This window comes from Neovison vison, chromosome 12, assembly GCF_020171115.1.
Source record: "Neovison vison isolate M4711 chromosome 12, ASM_NN_V1, whole genome shotgun sequence".
NCBI classification, from domain to species: domain Eukaryota; kingdom Metazoa; phylum Chordata; class Mammalia; order Carnivora; family Mustelidae; genus Neogale; species Neogale vison.
The window spans coordinates 61,536,237-61,545,233 of record NC_058102.1 but is presented as its reverse complement, the minus strand read 5'-3'; the positions used below and the strand labels follow the sequence as shown (position 1 = coordinate 61,545,233).

Below are 8,997 nucleotides of genomic sequence, written 5' to 3'. Positions count from 1 at the left end.
AGAGGCTTGACAATGAAAGATAAATCACACTCCGTTCTGTGGGCTTCCCCAGGGCGTAGGTCTTTTGTCTTCAGGGTGTCAGAGATGGAGGTCCAGCACTCATGGTTTCCTTGAGGAAGGCAGGGGTGTGTGGGGCTGCAGCTCCGGGGCTCTGGGGGTGGGAAAGGCTAGTGCTGCTAGGGTTGCTCTCAGTTCCTGTCTCGCCTGAGTAATTTTGATGCTGTGTGTATGGAGGTTGGGTTCCAGCTGGTTTCCAATAGATGAGCAAGGCTTGGCTCTCAAAAATGTTCTTCTTTTAAATCACCTCAGCTTAGTGAACTGTTAAACTGGTAAAATGACAAAGATGTATTCTTAGATTCTCCAACTTTCCAAGGAATTATCATCAGTGGGGAGCTTCCTGATGAATAGAAATCTATTATAGAAAAATTGTATGTGTGTTTCTTCTTAAGAAGAAGTAACATCTTTAAGAGTAACATCTTTAATGTGATATTCTATAGAAGACAGTATTGAAGGTATGGTTGTTGTTCTCGCAAATACCACTATCCAGTGGTTTCTGGGAGGCACAGGAGGTTAGGATAATGAGGAGGTGGAGGGGGACATTTCTCATAATACAATTTGAGACTGAGAGACAGGTGTTTGTTTGTTTGTTTAAGCATAATTATCAATAGAAGATGTTAAATAGATATTCATTTTGACAATATCAGGAATCTGATTATCTTTTAGGTATTATCTCCTGAAGGTAGACTATGGATAAAAAAATTTTCCTATCACTTCTATTCTTCCTTGGGATCCAAAGTGCTCCCCACCTCCCCACCCAACTCCTTACCCTGTGCTGTTCACTAGGAAAGGAATCTAGAGCTGTGGGCAAGTCCCTTCAACTTCGGGCAGAGTGCTGTGGTAGAAACAGCATGGACTTTGAATTCAGGCTAGAACTGGATTTGACTACTGGGTTCAAAAATATTTCTTGACTTTTTTGAGATTTCTTTTTTTTTTCCTTTTCTTTTTTTAAAAATGGAGATACCATTGCTTATCTTACTGTGAAGACTAAATCACGCAATATGGGCAGAGTGCCTCATGCATATAGATCTTCAACAAATGTTAGTTTGTTTCCCCTTTCTCACTACAGGAGTTAGTAAACAAAGACGTTAACTAAGAAAGAAACTCTGGCAAAAGCAAAGGCAAAGGCAACAATGTCTGAAGATAGATTATATCTATATCTATATCTATATCTATATCTATATCTATATCTATATCTATATCTATATTTTTTTTCCCAAAGCCAAACTTTGCCAATTCCCGGTATCTGTTTTATATTATTTCTTTATTGACATTCTCTATTTGGTAAGGTATTATTCTTATGGTTTCCTTTAGTTCGTTCTAAGTGATAGCTCTTTGAGTATATTTTAAAAGTTTTTTTTAAGTCTTTGTCTCCCAACTCCAGTGACTAGGATTTCTCAGAAACGATTCCTATTAATTTCTAACTGCCCCCCCGCCATGTATAGCACATACTTTCCTGTTTATTTGTATAACTTATAATTTTTTGCTGAAGTTTGGACATTTTGAGTACTATAATGTGACAACTCTGGAAACCAGACTTCTCCTTTTCTTTGAAGTTTGTTGTTTCTTTTTATTATAGTAGCTATTTGTTTAGTGAATTTTATGGACTAGTGTTTTGTAGGGTTTTTTTTTGTTGTTGTTGTTAAGTGGATATTGATTTTATTACACATGAATTTTATAATGATTACTATGTTGAGGGAATTAAATAACAAGATCCAAAATTCCAACAGAAAACTAGATACAATAAAAAAGAACAGATAAAAATCCTAAAGTGACAGTTGTAAAAACTGAAGTTAATCAGTGAATATGGCTAATAGTGGATTAGGCATAGCTGAAAAAAAAAAAAAACAACGTAGTGAACTTAATGAGAGGTCAGATACTGTCTCCATACTGCAGTATGGGGAGATTTAAAAAAGTATGCAAACAAACAAACAAACAAAAAGAAAAGAATAAAAACAAAAAGTATAAAAGACATAAAGGATAAGTATTTTTTTAAGACAAGTTCTATTTTATTTAATTAATTAATTAATTAATTAATTTTTTAAGTTCTTTTCAGCGTAACAGTATTCATTGTTTTTGCACCACACCCAATGCTCCATGCAATCCGTGCCCTCCTTAATACCTACCGCCTAGTTCCCCCAACCTCCCACCCCCTGCACCTTCAAACCCCTCAGATTGTTTTTCAGAGTCCATAGTCTCTCATGGTTCACCTCCCCTTCCAATTTCCCTCAACTCCCTTCTCCTCTCCATCTCTCCTTGTCCTCCATGCTATTTGTTATGCTCCACAAATAAGTGAAAACTACGGAACGCTTCACGAATTTGCATGTCATCCTCGCACAGGGGCCATGCTAATCTTCTCTGTATCGTTCCAATTTTAGTATATGTGCTGCCGAAGTGAGCACTGTTTTGTAGTTTGTATTCTTTATTGTGTCTGTTCCCTAAAGTCCCTGTTCTGTTTACTTGGTGGTCCACTAGTGATTTGACAAAAATTTCCTCAAACTATTGAATCCATTTTTTTTTTTAATTTAAAAATCCAGTCTACAACACTCAGCCAGGATGCTTGCAGCTTTGTCTTAGCCTTCACTTCTTATTGCCTAGAGCCCAAAGGTCAGCCAGGGATGAGAGCTTTGTGCATTCACAGGTCTTATTGGAACAAGCTCCTTGCCTGAGCATGTGTGGGTCTTACTGATTCCCACGGACATGTGAAAGTTTTTCAATACCCTCGTTCTCTAAATCATCTCATTCCCTACCCTTTCTTTCTAGACATTTCAGTTGGTCTATTGTGTGCCCCATTGTTATCCCTTGTCCACAGCAGCAGTGTTAACACATTTGCTCTTGAATGTTTTCAACAAATGTTCCCTGGGCAGCCACCTCAGCACTGGGAGAGTTCTAAGGTAGGTGAAATAAAGACAAGCCCTTTGAGCCAGTTCTTCAGGAAACACTAGATAGCTCAAAACAACCACAGTTCTTTAGAGTAAGACCTATTCTGCTTCCTCCCATATTAGGAATCTACACCAGGAATATGAGCTATTGTCTTTAATGGGGCCACTAAGCTGGGGATTGGGGGTGGGACTAGGGTAATTTAAATGCTACAAAACTGTTATCAAAATTCACTTGTTTTCTCTTGATTAAGCATGTCTTTTTTTCTTTTTTCAGTAGTCTTTGATTTGTTTCCATAATTCCAATAAAATTGATTTTGACAGTGTTTGCCAGGGTTTTTTTTTTTTTTTCTGTTTTCTGTTTATTTTTTGTGGAGTAATGGTCCTTTGGAATTCCCTATTCCCTCACTTTCACTGATGTCACTCTCCACTAATATTATTAACATCTTATATTAGTATAGTATATTCGTTGCGATGAATGAGCCAGTACTGATCCACTTTTATTAACTAAAGTTCATTCTGTATTCAATTTTCCTTAGTTTTTACCTAACATCATTTTTCTGTTGCATTTTTCTGTCCCATCTAATATTACATTTGCAAGTCATGTCTCTGGAGGTTCCTCTTGGCTGTGACAGTTTGTCAGGCATTCTTTGGTTTTGATCAACCTGACAGTTTTGAAAATTACTAGTCAAGTATTTGGTAGAATGTCTGTCAGTTGAGTCTGACTGATGTTTTTCTCATGAGTAGACTGAGGCTATGAGTTTTTGGAAGGAAGACCTTAGAGGTCATTTTAATCAAATCTTACCAAATGTGCATACTGTCACCATGATTTTTCACTGTTGATATTGATCTTCATTATCTGATTGAGTTAGTGTTTGTTAAGTTTCTCCATCAGAAACTACTCTCCCCACCGCCTTTCCATACATTCTTTAGGAGGAAGTCACTTTGCTCAACCCATACCTAAAGAATGGGTCGTAATGTTTAAAGGTTTAGAAGGCAGAATATCTGCATTAATTATTTGGAATTCTGCATGGGAGATTTGTCCTCTCTCTCTCTCTCTCTTTTAACATTTATTTATTCATGCAGTCATTCATATCAATACAGACTCATGGATAACTATTTTATACTTTGGGATATGATGTAATACGACTGTTCAACCTGTCTCAACCTTGGTCATTGGGAGCTCTTCCACTTGGCTCCTGTCCTAGGGAATATCTTCACCCCCATCACCATGTTTGTTTCAGTTGGAGAATCCCTGGAGGCAGATCCCTTACCTGAAGCTGTGGCTGATGTCTATGAACAATAGAAGTTATAGAAGTCTAGTGATGATTAGTGTTTTTGCATCTGATCTTGAAAAAACTCTTTCCTCAGATTTAAATTTTACAAGTGTTGAATAGTATTTTCTTCAGTTAAAGTCTTTGGCATTTTGTTTTCATTTATTGTTTCCGTATTCTTATTCTTTTCACATTGTTTCAGCTGGGTTTCTAACTTTGTATTCAGCTTCTTATTCTGGCTTTTCTACTTCTCTAGCTCACAGAGGGACAACATTGTTTCCTGGACCCCAGTCCCTTTTTCCCTTTGTCTTTGCCCTCTGGCTCAGACATTTGTTTTTCTTACTTTCTACTTTCAGAGTTTTGCCTGGAGAAAGATGAAATCAGTGAGTTTCCATGTTTGTCACACAACCCTTTCAAACAAGTTTTGACTATCAAAACCCTCTTGAGTAGGACAGTCCCACCTAAAAGGTACTATTCCTATTAGACCAACATGTGCTCAAGATCAAGACTTGACCTATTATCATCTTGTCTGACTTCCTTTTAGTATGTTTTCCCTTTGTTTAATTTTTCTTTAGAATGCCAGTTCCATAAATTTTCCAAATATGTTTTCCAAATATGCCACCCCCTTGGCAATAATTCTATTCCTCTCAATGTCACACAACAATTCTTGGAGTCATTTACCCCTATCTTCCTGGGGTTTCCTTCTCAAATCTGACCAAGTTTTCTTAACCACTTCAGGGCTCTGTCCTAGTTTTTAAGAGATGGTTTGCCAGTTGTTCTTACAAAATGCTGCTGCTTTAAGAGGAATCTTTTTAAAAAAATTTCTGACCTTAGTTCTCTCCAGGATGTCATTATATCTGCTCTCCAAGGCATTTCCTCTTTTGATCTGATTGATTTTTTTTTTAGGTACCAGTCTTCCTTTCTGAACTTGTAACAACTGAAATATATTGCCCCTTTTCTATCACCTTCCTTCAGAGAAGTTAGACTTGAGTGTTACCACCTTTTTAACTTTGTAGTTCTTTCTCCCAGCTCTTAGCATCTGATTTCTCCTTCATGTCTGCCCAGCCTATGTTTTAAGATCTCAATATTTCTTTTAAGGAAATATCTTTCTCATTACTACACAGTTTGACATCCTCTATTTTATTTTCCTTCTTCTATTACCTTGTTCTGATGGTAAGAAAGAAGGCACCTATTTAAGCTACTCTAATTTCTTCTTGGCTCCTATGGAAAATCAGAATCTCAGAGCCATGGGCTGACAGATACAGACCTTTAAATTGCTTTCTCAATTTTGGAGCATTTAATAACCTCAGTCAATTATTTTTTGACGTCAGCCTAGGAAGAGGCATAGTCTCTTTATAAAAAGAGTCCCTAGTCCTTTTGATTTAAATATTAACACAATCAACATTCCTTTTATGACTGCAGCCATGGTTTCAACCTCTGAGCTCCAATAATGAGAATTTCTTTGATGATCAAATGCAGAGCCTGCTTGAAACTGTTTTGTTGAAGTAATGGCGGTCTAATGGGCATGCCACATGAATTCGAGTTTGGTTCTGTCTCCTCCATTGCTCTATCACCCTATGTGCCTTTCAGAATAGCACACACACACACACACACACACACAGAAGAACACAATTTGAGGAAGTTAGTGTAGTAGGCAAGCTCCTGTCTGTAGCTAGGAATTTTAAAATACAACTCCAGTAAAATTTGTAGCATATTTTGAATTTAGCCACTGTTCAAATTTCTGCCCTAGTATTTAGAGATCTTGCTAAGAAATCCCTTAAAGAAAGCAGCCAATGCTCTCTCTCCTTTTTTAGATTTATTTATTTATTTATTTGAGAGAGAGTGAGAAGGAGTGAACGCGTGCGTGCATATGTGCACAAGAGTAGCGGGGCGGGGGGTAGGGGGGATATGGAGAGGGAGAGAAGGGAGAAAGAAGCAGACTCCCAGTGGGCTTGATCTCACACCCTGAGATCATGACCTGAGCTGAAATCAAGCATTGGATGCTTAACTGACTGAGCCACCCAGGCCCTCTGCCAATCTTCTTTTATCACCTAATGCTTGAAAAGCTTATTTAAGAAAATAAAAAAAGAGTTGTCTTTCCTTAGGGTATATTTTGTTCCAGGGACTAAACTTTCTGTGGTCTGTACTCATGAATGCCTAAGGTTTAATGCTACATCCCTTTAATGATAAAAACCAGTCATTTGGTGTACTATACGCCATTATAAACTACCATAATTAATAAATTCACATGGCCCACACTTACCAAAGCCTAAAGTCTAAGCAGTCTGTCTTGATCCACTGAAACTTCTGTGTTAATGTTGAGTGTTGGCCTCAACATTCTTTCTGAAGAAAAAGCTTTAGTTAGGTTTATTTCAGTTCAACTAAAATATTTTCAGAACACACAAGATCCTGGCTTGGAAATAAAATATATCTCAATTTGTGACATGTGTGTTCCAATATAGGGCTGAGATTGCTGAGCAGTTGCTTTTGTTGTTAGCATTTCTTCCAAGTGCTATCAAGTCTTCACTTCTAGCCTGGATAATATGTAAATAGTGGGCCCTTCCCAATAATCCATTCCCTCTGGGAATCAAACCCTGACCTTGAACTATGTTTGCTGGAAGTGGGTCTCTGGTACCACAACTACTTAACTGTTCCAGTAGCTACGTTGTATCTGTGATCTTCAGATTCTTTTTTTTTTTTTTTAAGATTTTATTTTTATTTATTTGAGAGAGAGAGGGAGTGAGCTTGAGGTGAGGTTTGGAGGAACAGAGGGTGAGGGAGAAGCAGACTCCTGTTGAACAGGGATCTTTAACACGGGGCTCAATCCCACCCAAGCCGAAGGCAGATGCTTAACCCACTGAGCCACCCAGGCACTCCTGATCTTCCAATTCTTTGAGCTTGTGTTTTTCGAGATATCTTACTTTTCTGTGGAAATTTTTAAGATCAGGAATTTATCAGGAATATTTTAAGATCAGAATGGACAATTTGGGAGGGTGTTGAGAGGGTGGCTAATTGTTGAATGCTTTGGGTTCCTCACATCCACTTAACTTAAAAATACATTTTTGGGGCTCTTGAGTGGCTCAGTCAGTTAAGCATCTGATTTGATTTTGGCTCAGGTCATGATCTCAGGGTTGTGAGATCGAGCCCCATTTTGGGCTCCACACTGGATGTGGAGCCTGCTTATGAATCTCCCTCTCCCTTTGCTCCTCCCCCACTAAAAAAATACCTCCCTTCCTCTCTCCCTCTCTCTCTCTCACACACACACACATATACATACACACACACATTCCAATTAAAATTTCATTTGAATGGGAAGATAATGCTATGATGAGACATTTGAATGTCATTATTCTCTAAGGATATAATAATTCCTCCTTTCCCCATCTCATTAGATTTCTTGTAGGGAACAAATAAAGTACATTTATAAAAAAAGACTAAAGGAGCTTTAAAAGATTGTATGAATGAATATTAGTATTAGGGATTTTGGTTTTCTTGTTCACTGGTGGGTCATTCAGTCATTTATTGTGGTAATAATTCACAAATACTGGGCATCAACTATGTACCAGGTATTTGTGGGGCTGAAACAGGAAAACAGATGGAGACCCAATGTATTAGTTAGTTGCAGCTGCTATAACAAAGGACCACAAACCAAGTGACTTAAACAAAAAATATTTTTTTGTCTCACTATCCTGGAGACAGGAAGTCTGAAGTTAAGGATTTGGCAGGATTCCTCCTAACAATTTTCAGTGCTTCTCTCCTAGCTTTGGGGAGTTTGCTGGCAATCTTTGGCGTTCCTTGGTTTGTAGATGCCTCAACTCAATCTTTACCTTCATGTTCATGTGGTGAACATGAACTTAGACTCTATGTCTAAGTCTGTGTCCAAATTTGCCTCTTTTATAAAAATAGCAGTCATATTTGATCAGGGGCCTACCCTACTCTAGTGTGATCTCATCTTAACTAATTGCATCTTCAGTGACCCTGTTCCAAATAAGGTCACATTCTGTGGTGGCAGTTAGGAATCCAACATATGAAATTTGGGGAGACACAAGGCGATCCATTAAAACAACATACCATCTGCCTAAATCTGAAGATTATAGATAAAACTAACAAGCTGCTAAATATAATATTCTTTGTTCTCTTATTGTGACAAATGTATCTTTATAAACACCTGTAAAGATAGGTTTCAGTTTAGAATTCTTGGACTTCTTTGAGATTGTCATCAGGTTATCATGGCCTAAAAAGGGCTGTCTCCTTTCCCAGGAACCTCTGTGTGCCCCATTTGTTTCTCCCTGCCCTGGTCTGTCTTTGCTGTGGATGCTTTTTGCATGGCCGTGGACACTCCAGCTGGCACATTCCAGCTGCATTTATATACCTTGCTGGCAGCCTCCCTTTGGCCACCACTAGGGCCTATGCTTTGCTCACACTAGTGATGCAGTATCATTTTAGGGCAATGGGCCCTTAGAAGAAGCCTGCAAAGGCTGTTGGGGAAGGGAGTTCTGGGGTCCTGGTACTGGGAATGTGGTCTAGAATGAGGTTTCTGGGTGTGGCTAAGACAGCTGGAGGAATCAACTTTCTCTAAAGTGAGGGCACTGGGACAAGGACTTGTCCTGCCTGGGTCTAAGGCTGTACTGTCAGTGAACAAAGCTTCTTTACAGTCTTGGGCTTTAGTTTTTAGTGAAAGGAGACAAACCACAAATAATAAATAAAAGAAATAAATTGTATAGAATGTCCAAAGATGGTAAGTGCATAAGAAGAAAAGTAGAGGGACTATTATCTTGGGATAGGGC

At 38.3% G+C, this 8,997-nt stretch overlaps 1 non-coding gene across 1 annotated transcript; it reads right to left on the bottom strand.

Moving 5' to 3' along the window:
* Window positions 1–2,352: 2,352 nt before the first annotated feature.
* Window positions 2,353–2,459, bottom strand: LOC122892773. Its single transcript, XR_006381462.1, has one exon. It is a non-coding gene; the product is annotated as a U6 spliceosomal RNA (small nuclear RNA).
* Window positions 2,460–8,997: the final 6,538 nt, after the last annotated feature.